We start from the raw sequence: 13,981 nt of genomic DNA, 5'->3' as shown, positions 1-13,981 counted from the left end.
TGGACGAGGCACTGCGAGACCGCATCGTCCTGGGACTCTGAGACCCCGTCCTCCAAAGCCGCATCATGGCAAAGGGTGACATCTCCCTCGCCGATGCCCTCACCGAGGCCGCCGCGGCTGAGGCGGCCAAGAAATCAGCAGCTCGGATGCGACAATCGAGCATCACGACACGACCGGCGGCCGGCAAGACGACCTCGACCGCCAAGAGGCGACCCGAAGCCGACCGCCGGGACACAACCACACACCACGGCAACATCGACTCCTTCTCAGAGACCGAGGACGAGGAGGAGGAGATTCACCGCCTTCAAGCAGCGCGGGAGCGACAGGAACCACGAGGTCGTAAGTCAAGGTTCCAGTGCGCTGGCTGCGGAGGTGATCACCCCCGTTCGGACTGCCGTTTTCTTGATGCCATTTGCCGGCATTGCGAGAAACGGGGGCACATCGCCAAGGTGTGCTGAAATAAAAGGCACTACAGCCCGCGACGACGAGAGGGCAGCCCCAGGCGACGAGAGGGAAGCCCCCGACGGCGAGAGAGCACCCCCACCAGACACCGAGATCGCCAGACGGAGGGCCGCTGGAGCCGAGAGGATCGGAACAGGCAGCTCCATGAGGCAAGACAAAGGGAGGAAACACACCAAACCGTCGTCATCGGCCATTCCTCCACAAGCGACGCCAGGAAAGTATACGTGATGGTGGGGATAGAAGACCAGCCATGCGACATGGAGGTAGACTCCGGGTCCTTCCTCTCCATGGTCTCATGGCGCACCATCAAGCGCCTGGCACCCACCATCCGCCGCCACTAACTAGAAGACCAAACACTGACTCTCAAAGACTACCAGGGAAACCGCATCCCTGTAGTCGGCAGAGGCCATTTTAAAATCACCTTCAAGGGCCACACTGAAGTGCTACCCCTGACGATCGTCGACCAAGATCAGCCGAGCCTATTGGGACTGCAGTGGTTCGCACCCCTGGGCATCGAAGTAACCGGCATCCACCACATCGGAGAGACGGACTGGGAAACGGCGCTCGTGAGGGACTTCCGGGAAGTCTTTAATGACAGCCTAGGCAAGTACCGGGGGTCCCCTATCTCATTCAATATAGACCCGAGCATCCTGCCAATCCGCCTTAAGCCAAGGCGAGTGCCATTTGCACCCAAGCCCAAAATTGATGAGCAGCTAGACAAGCTCATCGCGCAAGGGGTGCTGGAACCAATAGATCATGCCCGGTGGGAGACCCCCATAGTCACCCACATCAAGCCAGATGGGTCCGTGAGAATCTGTGGTGACTACAAGGCCACCCTGAACCACGCGCTCCAACAAAGCGCATACCCCGTCCCAGTAGTACAGCACCTTCTGCACTCACTGGGGGGAGGCCGGATTTTCGCAAAACTCAACCTGGCACAAGCCTACCAGCAACTGCCGGTCGACGCCACAACCGCTGAAGCCCAGACCATCGTAACACACCGGAGGGCTTTCCGTTGCAACTGGCTCCAATTTGGAGTCAGCATGGCACCCGGGGTTTTCCAAAGCCTCATGGAAGGACTCCTCCAAGGCATAAAGGGGGTGGTGCCCTACTTTGACGACGTGCTGGTGGCCGTGAAAAACGAAAAGCAATTGGAAGCCCGGCTAAGGGAAGTACTGAAGAAATTCAGAGACTCGGGACTCAAAGTTAAAAAAGGGAAATGCCAGCTACGGGCAGAGAGGGTTGAATTTCTAGGGTACCTCCTAGACAAGCAAGGGATCCACCCCACGGAAAAGAAACTGAGAGCCATAAGGGAAGCGCCACGGCCCAAAAACAAAACAGAGCTACAGGCTTTCTTGGGACTGTTAAACTTTTACAATGTCTTCCTACCTCAAAAGGCGACCGTGGCGGAACCACTGCATAGGCTGTTAGACAAAACAGCCATCTGGACCTGGGGAGCGTGGGAAGAGAGCGCCTTCACCAATACAAAGAACCTGCTAACATCTGACACGGTACTAATCCAGTACAGCGAGACCCTGCCATTAACGGTAACATGCGACGCATCGCCTTTCGGGATCGGCGCCATCCTCAGCCACCAGCTACCGGATGGGAAGGAAGCACCCATCGCTTTCTCATCAAGGACACTTTCAAAACCAGAGAGGAATTACAGCCAGCTCGACAAAGAGGCCCTAGCAGTCGTCGCCGGCGTCAAGAAATTTCACGAATACCTTTACGGTAGGACTTTTACAATCATCACAGATCACAAGCTGCTGCTAGGGGTCCTGGCAGGAAATAAGGCCACACCGAACATTCTATCACCAAGAATGACAAGGTGGTCCGAATTCCTAGCAGCATACAACTACCAGCTGGTACACCGACCCGGCAAGGACATCGCCCACGCAGACGCCCTGAGCCGCTCACCCCTGCCCAACCTGGAAGACGACCCGGCACCCACGACAAAGGTACTGCAAATAGAAACAATATCCAACCCGCTCGTGACCGCGCCAGACATTGCCAGAGAAACAAATAAAGACAAGCGGCTGGCACGAGTCTTGAGCTGGGTTGGAAAAGGGTGGCCGGAAGGGGACAGAGACGAACTATTCAGACCCTTCCGAAACAGACAGACTGAACTTTTTACCGAGAAGGGCTGTATACTTTGGGGGGACAGAGTGGTAATCCCGGAAACATTACAGGAAAGGGTGTTGGGGATGCTGCACGAGGGACACCCAGGGATGGTCAAAATGAAAAGCCTGGCCAGAAGCTACGCATGGTGACCGGGAATGGATAAACAGATCGAAACCTGGGTAACCAAATGCAAACAATGCCAAGAATCCAGACCAAATCCTCCCGCCGCCCCAACCCAAGAGTGGGAAACGCCAAGAGGCCCGTGGTCTAGGATTCACATAGACTTCGTGGGGCCAACCAAGGGGCACATGTACCTTATTACAGTAGACGCTTACTCCAACTGGCTGGAGGTAAGCACCATGAAGTCTACCACAACGGAGGCGGTAATAAAAAAACTGAGTAAACTCTTTGCCACGCAGAGCCTGCCAGATGTGCTAGTGTCGGACAACAGACCCCAGTTCACCGCACTAGCATTTGAACAATTTCTGGCAGGCCAAGGCATACGCCATGCATTAACCGCGCCCGCTCATCCGGCGGTGAACGGGCGGGTGGAACGCATGGTCCAATACACGAAGAAAGCCATCCAGAAAATAGAAGCCCGGCAGAACTAATGATGGGCAGGAAACTACGGTCGACGCTAGATAGAATGCACCCAACATACAACCCTGAAAAAACCCCGGGGTCCTCCAGCAAACACAGAAAATTTAACATAGGGGACACAGTATACGCTAAAAATCTTTCAGGGGAACCACTCTGGGTAACAGCAACGATCACCCAAATAACCGGCCCCTTATCATACCGATTAGAGACAAGCGACGGGAAAAACTGGAAACGGCACATCGACCAACTAAGGTCAAGAATAGCCGTCACCAACAACCATACACCCGAGCCAGTAAACGCAGGACCAACAGGACACAAATCCTCGGAATCTTCACCTGGAAGGAGCAGCCAAGCCAGTTCAACCAGCCCGGAAAGATCCGGCAGGAACAACAGGAGCGGCAGCTCAACCAGCCCGGGTAGACCGGGAGGGAGCTACCAAGAAAGGCCCGGCTCACCCTTCCAGGCGATTCCATCCCAGGGAACCGGAACGACAGAGAATCCCTCCAAACCGGTCGACGACCACGCTGGAACTGAACCGCGGTCAACTAGGCAGATACGAAGCCCCGCCTACCTGCACGACTACGTCACGATGCACTGACAGACGAAACCAAGAGGGGAGGGTTGTGCTATATTAGCATACTCCAAACCCTCGCAACTGATTGGTCCGGACGGACCGCGACTTGATTGGTCGAGACCCCGGCCGTGATTGGAGCACTAGGAATCTACCGCGATTGGTGGCACCGATCGTGGGAGATTCAAAGCGCTGCCATTGGCCGCCGAGCCGCGAGCCAGCCCTATATGAGGGGCTGCCGCGGCTTGTATTCTTCAGACTATTCTAATTCTAATAAAGAGCTGAACTTACTACGATGGTCTTGCATCTCCTTCGAGCCGATCCACCCCAGATCTAACAGTTACCACTGCAAATGTCATCACATGTTTTCCCCAAATGATATTTAGTAGGTTTTAAAGAAGCACAGCTCAGCCTACTTGCATCAATCTCTGTGATATTTGGCATGTTCAATTTTCTTATAAAACTGTAACTTATCTGCCAATGTTACTTCAATCTCAGTTTCGTGAGAATTTTGAAAAATGCAGAGCTGCTCATATTTTCTTTGTGACATATTGAGAGAGAATGGAGCTACATGCTTTTCCAAGCTGGATTGGGTGCGCTCTTCTCACTATTACCATCTAGAGATGCCATTCTTTCAAAAAGGTTCCTTTGACCCCATACAGACTTGGAAATAATAGAGAGCTAAACTTAGTCATATCTTTTACTATAAGATACAGCAAAGCTGATCCCATACTACCTGACATTCTGAGCACATCTACATCCCCCAAATACAGCTAACAAAAGGCCACCCACACATTTTACCTTCAAGAATTTCCCAATCCATGTCAGCAGTATATAATATTTATTTATTTATTATTAAACTTCTGTGCTGGTCATCTCACCAAGGCGACTCTAGGCAGATTAGAGTCATACAATCAAAATTACTGTATAAAATATTAAAACAATAAATAAGAACCATACATTTAAAATTATGTTCAAATCCAATTAATCAAGAATTAATTATTTCAAACAATACATCCAGAATCAGCTTGTGCAGAAATGATGCCTGCCTCATTAAAGCTTTCCAATCTGGAAAGGGATCAGTATGTTCTCATGTCTTATTGGAGAAAGAGACTCATTTGAATTCTCATACTGGTGTCCAACCAATTTGGTCTCTTTCAAAGCCCTCCTTCAGAATACTTTGACTGTATCAATTTTATAATAATGCACTTATATTACAATTTGTATTTACTATCTCAGAATTTATTTTCTTTTTTCTTTTTTGAATTCATAAATGACTGTAACCAAGTTTATTTTATTTAAAAAATACCTTTACTAATTAAAAAAATCATTAAAATACAAGCTAACATCAAAGGGAAAAGGTGAAGGGAATAAAAGACGAAATTAAAAAGTGACAAAAATGCATAAAACACATACACATAACAAAGGTGACCTCTGAGTTTTTTTAGTACAACTCTCTCTAAATTGAATTAAATGATATTAATACTTCAAAATCACTAAAATATTAATAACGATCATTTTTAAAAACTATAATCAAGTTTATTTGTTATTGATTGATTGTGCTCTTCTCCCATGACTGTCCTAAAATGCAATTATATGCAAAATTCTGTTCCTCATTCTATATTACTGTACTGAATTATTATTATTACTTTATTAGTGTTATTATGGCTGTTCACTCCAATACAATCTGAGCATCTTGCAATATTGAAACATTACAATTGAAAGAAAAGAATGAAAAGAAAAGCCATTAGCTGATTATTTTAGTGTCTCTGATTCAATCAAAAATTAGGTTATTGGGGAATTTACGAAGTTGTAGATTCATATTTAGAGTGGAGTGTTAGATCACTTGGGTTTGTTAGGATTAACCCACTGATTCAGTGGCTCTGTATAAACTAAAAACTATGACTTAATCTAAATTCAGATCTAGTATATACTTTATAACTTTGACTCTGCAGTTGGCTTTTATAAATAACATTCAGTAAGTATAATTGTGACAATATAATTAATTATGTGGAATTGCAAAATTTGGTTTCTCCAAATCCTATCCAATCTATTATCAAACTACTTCTTCAGTATAAATGAAGAACAAAGTGCAGGATTTCTAAAATAACTGAGAAAAATTGACAGAAAAATATAATTGTGCATTATATCTACATACTTGGATATATATCTGTCTGTATAGTATCTTACTAATTTTGTCTGTAGTAAGTTTGTAGTAAGTTTTGTCTGTAGTAAGTAAGTTTGTCTATAGTAAGATACTATACAGACACCACATCAAGATTGCCTTCAAAACAGACAGAAAAATAGCAGCCATCCTCAGAAACCCCAAAGACAAAATTGACCTGGAAAACCAAGGCATATACGAAGTCCCCTGTGCATCATGCCCGGCCACATACATTGGACAGACCAATAGAAGAATAAGCACCCGCCTGGATGAACACAAAAATGCAGTCAAAAAGCTGGAACACACTTCCTCACTAGTCCAACACATGGAAGCCACAGGTCATAGAATCAACTTCAATGGCACCAAAACCCTAGCCACTATAGAAAATCCCAGCCACAGAATCATCAGGGAAGCCATAGAGATTGAAAAAAGACCAGAAAGCATGAACAGAAGAGATGATTCCACCAGGCTGTCAATCATTTGGAACCCTGCACTCAAACAAAAAAATCTCCACACCACAAGCCAGGCAAACACCTGGGCACAAACAGATCCCCCTGATACCTCCAGCTCAAACACACCCCAACCAGGCACCCAGATGAAACCCAGCTTCCTAACTAATGATAGCCGTCCATTTACCCGAAGCCAAGCTGCACTAAAGGCCTCCAATAAAGTAACACAATGTTGCCAGCCAATCAAGATACAAAAAGAGCCAAAAAAACAGACAGAAGATATTAGAAGCAGAACACAGCAAACTCCAAGAGCAATAAACACAGACCAAGACTCTCAACCAATCAGGATGAAGAAAAAACCATTCTGGCACAGCAATAGGCTGCCCCAAATTTAAATCTGAAACCACTGTAAAAGTCTAACTCACAGACGAACACTATACAAAAGCCTGATGATGGCAGATGAGATTCTGCTGAAACGTTGCTACAACTTTAAAAGCACCACTACTATGACGTGGGAAAATACCCGAACAAAGCTGAATGCCATACATGTAAGTACGAAAACTTAAGAATATATATATATATATATATATATATATATATATATATATATATATATATATATATATATATATATATATATGCTTCTTCATCACTCTGAGAAGCACAGAGCGGAAGACACAAGCCTGAAGATGATGAATGAGACTTCATCGAAATGTTGCCTAGATACTTCCAATCTTACGCGGGAGAAAACCCGAATAACCAAAGATTCACATACAAATACCCGCGAGAACCTCAGAAAATATGTATGTATGTATGTATGTATGTATGTATGTATATGTATATGTATATGTATATGTATATGTATATGTATATGTATATGTATATGTATATGTATATATGGTATTCAGCTTTGCTCGGGTATTTTCCCACGTCATTGTAGTTGTGCTTTTAAAGTTGTAGCAACGTTTCGGCAGAATCTCATCTGCCATCATCAGGCTTCTGTATTGTGTTCGAACACAATATAATGACGTGGGAAAATACCCGAACAAAGCTGAATACCTACCATCCATCCATCCATCCATATATATATATATATATATATATATATATATATATATATATATATATATATAATACATACAAAAAACTAATAAATATATATATATCATAAAAACTGATAAATAATACCATTAAAAGGCAGAAAGGGCTCTAAGGACTTAGATTTGCATATAAGAGAATGAGGTTGGTGATATCAGACACTGAAAATATTAATGCAAATTGTAGGAAATACCAAAAGTGTGCTGTGCTCAAGAATAAATTATATGAGAAGACCAATACACCAGGAATTCAGAATCTAAGCATGCCATAATTTAACATATAATCAGTATGTTACTGTATGAGAAACATTTTAGAAGAGACATTATACAGGTATTGTTATAACATATATCTTTAAAGCAATAGAAGTTTGTTACTGCTAGAATGAAAAAGTAACTATTTTGCTAGGCAGGTTGCCAATAACAAGTTTATTCTCTTTGACAAAGGACTGTTATTGAAGTAAGGAATCACAGAATGAAATAAAGTCCATATAGGAACAATCTTCTCAGTTGGTTAGTATTTAGAGTGGCTCTAACATGGCCCGTTAATAAAAAGATTGTCAACTTCTACATTTCTGCTGTGCAAGGAAACATTATATCTGCCTGTGTTACTGAGCAGAGCGAATACAAAAAACCAGGGCTGGCGGCAACACTTAGGTTACCTGGGCAACTTGCTCAGAGACTCAGCAGACAATGCCAGAGGCACATGGCAACTTTGGAGGAGGGGAAGGCCTGCTGCCACATTGCCATTGGCATTAACACCAAATTAGAATCCAGTATAACATATTCCATATTATAGCATAGCCAGAAAGTCATTCCAAATGTTTTCTGGTAAGCATTTTTTTTAACTGGATAAAAAGGCCCCCAGTTTGGAAACAGAAATAATGCTGCAGTGGCATCCAACTCTATTGTTTGAAGCAGAACTTATATTTAAACAAAAACAAAAACCTGGGATCAAGGGCAGAGACAGTACTCAGCTGAAAGTGATTTGAAAGAGAAATTAAAGTTTGCAAACAGGATCTTTGGGTTGTGTTGGAAACTGGATGATTGGCAAAAGTGCCACGTGCAAGGCTTCATCTTTAGCAATTATTATTTACATTTTAACTGATGGTGCACTGATGTCCATCGGAAGTAAGACCCACTATGTTCAAAGATATTATTCCTTGTTAAATGAATAGAAAATTGCAGACTGAGTGATGTTCTGAACTTGAATCCGTTGAGTCAGGACTGTAAAATTTGAAGTTTGGGTTCTGAGAGGAAGGAGGGAGGGAAGGAGGGAAGGAGGGAAGGAAGGAAAGCATGGACACATGGACATATATGCGTTTAACAAATTAAAATGGGTTAAATCAGTATTCAGCATTTTGTTTCCTTCAGTATATATTGGATGACAACTCATCACCTTCAACTAGTTGTAGCTATGCTACCTTAGAATGATGGTAAATAGATCAACACAAATGGAAGGTAATAGATTGGTAAAGTCAAAATTACATGTCTCAATGTATTGTCATGGACTGATATAGTTCTCTAAGCTGGAAGGACTGAGTGTTGGGTTTGAATTTAACTTTTTATTTATTTTTTATTTAATTTGATTTGTTAATTGCTTACAAGATAATAGGTATAAGAATAAACATAGTTATGAATACATGATATGGATACATATAAGAAAAATAAAAGAAACAATAGGACAGGGACGGTAGGCACGTTGGTGCGCTTAAGCAAGCCCCCTTCACTGCTCAGCAATAAAAGTCATTGGGCTAAGGAATGTAAAGAAAACTCTCAATGAATTCAGTGAACTAGAGGAAGAATACTTGCAGAGAATCTTTTTAGCCTTGCTGATCAATAGAACAGAATATGGTGCCTTTTTTTCCTCTGAAGAATTTCCTTAGCATGAGTTCTCTGGAGGAGGCACTATGATGATGCAGCCTGCCATCCTGAATGTAGGACCTCTCCCTTTCACTGTAACCATAAACATGGTAATCTAACAGAAATGATAGATTTATTAAATTGATATTAGTCTTTCCATTAGTGGTGTTAATTGATGGAGTGAATAGTTTGATCTGTTTTTGATGGATGCACTTATTTCGATCAGTTCTTTCATCATAAATAATAAGGGTGGCAAATGGATACTTCTCATTTTCAATAATTTGCAAACTCATTAACACTCATGTATCTTTTATAATTTATTCTGATTATATTTTTCATACATGCAACATTTTATTAGAGATCAGAGTTATAGATCCAGGGAAAAGCCCAATGTCTGGGATAAATTTCATCTATGTTCCAAAAAATAGGCATTTCAGTAAAAAAGACACTGGTTTAAAAATATGCATCAAGTGAAACAATAGAATTCTAGGGTAATAAAATCTTAGACAGGATTATTTGATGGAGGAATGGATATCAGTCAAAGATGTCTATAAAGCTCAACTACAAAATGCCTATTTTATACAAGAAAAATGGAACTTAAAGTGATCACCACACTTTTATTTTTTACAAATTCTTTAAAGCTAGTAAAATAACTGGAGTAATTTGTCTCAAGTAATTTTCTTAAAAGATAATAAAGCACTGGATAAACACAGAAAGGACATTGGGATCTCAATTTACATGCAGCTTTATTTAGAACTGAGATGTTTTATATGGGTGCTTTGATGTGGTATGTCTTACATACACGCAATGGCATTCGTAGGGTCAGTTAAAAAAAGAAAAGTTAAGATTAAGTATTTGTAGCAGCGTGAATGAATCCTTGATCATTTTGCATTGAATCAGTATCCTACCACATACATGTTGCACTGTTGCAATTATTACCTTCCTTTCTTTAATTCTTCCCTGCATACTATTTCCACATCTATATGCGTACATGGGTATGGGCTTGTGCAACCATATATTATTACTAACAATAGATATGAGGTCTGGTATAACTACATTGGGATGGATGAATAAGAAGAGTTATGTAACTTATATGTGCTTTATCCAAGACAAAACACACATCACTATTATAAATATGCCTGACAAGACTCACATGCTATTGACAGGAGAAAAAATCCAGTAAGCTCAAAACAATGGGACTCCAGCATATACCCAGAACTTTCTCGCCACTTAAGCAATATGTGGCACAACAGAGGCATCAATCGTTCAACCCAGCATTGATAGAATTAGTCCTCATAAGGGTTTAAATCTCTTTGTATTCCATACTTATGAATGATTTTACAGTACAATAACAAGGAGACGAAAATCTTAAGGGTATACCTATATATGTGCTTGGTAGTATGCATGCAAATAAAGCCAATTTGTTTGTTCATTACATTCATACCTTGTCTTTTACTCCAGAAGCTCATCTGCATACATCATGTGCCTCCATTTGCCCCTGGGAGATGGGTTGCACTATGAGATATTGACTGGCCAAAGACAATCTGTGACATGCTTTTTTTATACAAAGTATTATGACACAACATACCTGAGCCAATAAAAGGAGTATGTAATGCAATAGACTGGCCTCTGCACAGGTTAATTAACTAATTTCTTTTGACTCACTTTCTCCCTCTGTGAATTCATGAGACTGGTCTGGATCTTTTCTGGATAGACCAGTTCTACCAACTGTCAGAATCCTCCCTCCTCTTCTTTCTCTTACAATTCTCCTTTAACATATCTTCCCACCCATTCCAACTGATTGATAACATACTCCAGCAAATGCTGACAATCCATGAAATCAAATAATAGAAAGGGCACTGCAAAAATGCAAACAACCTCATTACCTTTTGTGTGTGTTTTTGTGTTTTAGCCTAATACTTTGAGTATGAATATCAAGCTATCTTTCATAGCAGAATACAGGAAGATATAAGGGAATGAAGACCATGCATCAAGTGTAATATAATAACATGACACGAATTATTTTTAGGATTGTCATTTTTGATTCAGTTAGTTCAATCTGCCTTACTATGAATTTTGCTCAGGGAAGGGCAGCTGAGTCATACGTCAACAACACAAACAATATCTCCAGGTGGTCTTGACATGTGGGGACATGGGTAAAGATAAACAACCATTCTATAAGAATATGAGATTATAATTATTTGTTTTATATAAAGTAATCAGTCATTTCTATATTGTGCTTTCAGCCTCAAAGGATGCATTTAACATTACAAATTAATAATATATATATATAATAATATATATATATATATATATATGTAACTAGAAAGTATTGAAACAAGCCATCAAAATAAATCCACAAGGAAGTATTAAAAGAAATCCTACCCATTTGATTAAAAATTAACAAAGAAGGAGCCAATTAGAAAGAAGGCTCAGAACTGGATTGCTAAAATCAAAAAGCCATGTCCAACATAGGTTGTTCATGAATGAACATTCTCAAATATATTTTTGTGGAGCCAGCCCTGGAAGATCAGACGGTATGACTGAACTTCTATTGACTTCAGTAACTCTGACAGGAATATTCTCAGTTGAACTATTTTACATTTATTTATGAAATGTGTTTAAGCATTATACATTGAAGTAAAATCAGACTGAAAAAATCAATCTGACAGGCATATACCAGAGGTTTAATTCTTCTGGCATAGAAGGACAATGGTACAATACAGCATTATATAGGTGGTTTGAAATCAATGGATTGCCAACTTATTCTGGAAAATAGTAAGATCATCCAGGGGCAATTTCGTGAAGATGGCAGTATAGATAGTTGTCCTGAAAAGGAGATATTGGCTACTCACTCTGAAAAGAAGGCGGAACTTAAAGGTACTTGAAACTGAAAGTGTCAATGATATCTAATATATTCCTAGTACAGTAGCCATAAGAGCTGCATAATCCACAGGAATAGGAAAAAAATACTGAATTCTATAAAGTAAACCTCTTTGTGATATTAAAAAAGTATATACTTTTTAAAACTACACAACTGAGTGAAGAGAGAACATGTTTTCATTGTTTTTAGACAGTTTATTTTCCCCCATACAATACTATCTAGTCAAGCCTCCATCCCAAAGCAGATATTGTAAACAGGGAATGCAATAAACATCAACAAAGAGTATACACAAAATAAAAGTGTCTAACTTTCCTTCTAAGAGGACAAAACTGTGAACTGAAAGGACATTATAGAATAGCTAGTAAACCATATCTCCTGGATCATCTTCCCCTAATAGAGTCTGAATTCTGAAAGTTGTAGTCACAACATATGTAGAGGACAGCAGAGGGACAACTTCTCTATAAATGGCCATCAGTGCAGTACATTATTTATACCTCTGTACAACAAAGGGATTTGATTGCAATCGTTCTAATTCATACTTTTTATCTCTCAGACTTTTGTCCTGTAAACACGCAAAGTTTAAAATATTATTTTAAAGCAATTAGAGGTTGTTGTTTTTTAAAAAGCTGATATTAAAGTTGAGTAGGCTTATAAAATATTTGGGGGAAGAGTAGACCCAAGCATGGCTGGTCCCTAAAGGCTAAGCAGGACTGTTTTTGATTTGTACTTGAATGAGAGATCAAGTACAATTATCAAGACTATAGGACAGATTGTCAGAAATATCACTGAGTAAGGCAATAAGAAAGCTTTGGTGTACGTTGTCAAAAATAATTCCATAGATATGTTGCTCAAGTTGTCAGGAGCTATATTTTTTAAAATAGGTAGACTTTACTGCTCCCAACTACTATGCATCAAACTGGTGCAGATGTACTATAGTTTGTTAATTTTCAAGGTAACTATTAAAAGTATTGATCCATTTCCTTCTCTCACTACAGTTAATCTCTGAAACTTCTTTCAATCTGCAATACAGCCATCTTACATTTCAAAACTGTACACATACATTTCAAAATCCCAATTAGACCTGATAGTCATAGAAAGTAGGCTATATTTGCAGCATTGTAGACTATATTTGCAGCATACTTGTTTACTTTCATATCTTCATAGACAGATAATCACTTGAAAAGGGCTGTGTTCAGCATATATAAATAGTAAAAGGGTGTGGATCCCACATTATGTTAATTAGGCTTTATGATTAACTGTTCCTTTGATTTTAGTGGGATTAAAGCGTGGCTAACAGCATATATCCCAGCATATTGCTAATGGCACATTTATTCAGATTCATTCAGTTTAGAGCATTTCTTTCATTTGTAAAGAAAATTCAGAGCATTTCCATGTCACCATTATTTTCAAAGCAGTTTGTAAGTGACCTGCAAATGAGACTGCCAGCCTCAAAGGGAACTTGCTGAGATCAGGTTGATCCAATCAAATATCTCTCTAGATGAACAGAAGGAGAGTATAAAAATGCCACTTAGCCAGATTCTCCCAGATTAGTGTGGAATCAGAAAAACCTGAGTCAGCTCTCAGAATAAGCCAACTTCATGTGATCAAACTCATCTTGATTTTGAACTGACACAATGTCTTCAAGCTGAGATGTCCTTTCTCTGGTTTCTATCACAACAAGTCTTCATTCAGTTGTTACCTTAATTGTTCACATGCAGATGTGAAGTCTTTAATCTCTTCATAAATCCTATATCAGCCAACAGTTCTTTT

Source organism: Notechis scutatus, chromosome 1, assembly GCF_049901735.1.
Source record: "Notechis scutatus isolate UNSWTSFEM ecotype Mainland chromosome 1, rNotScu1.2, whole genome shotgun sequence".
NCBI lineage: Eukaryota > Metazoa > Chordata > Lepidosauria > Squamata > Elapidae > Notechis > Notechis scutatus.
Note: the sequence above shows the minus strand (reverse complement) of the source record.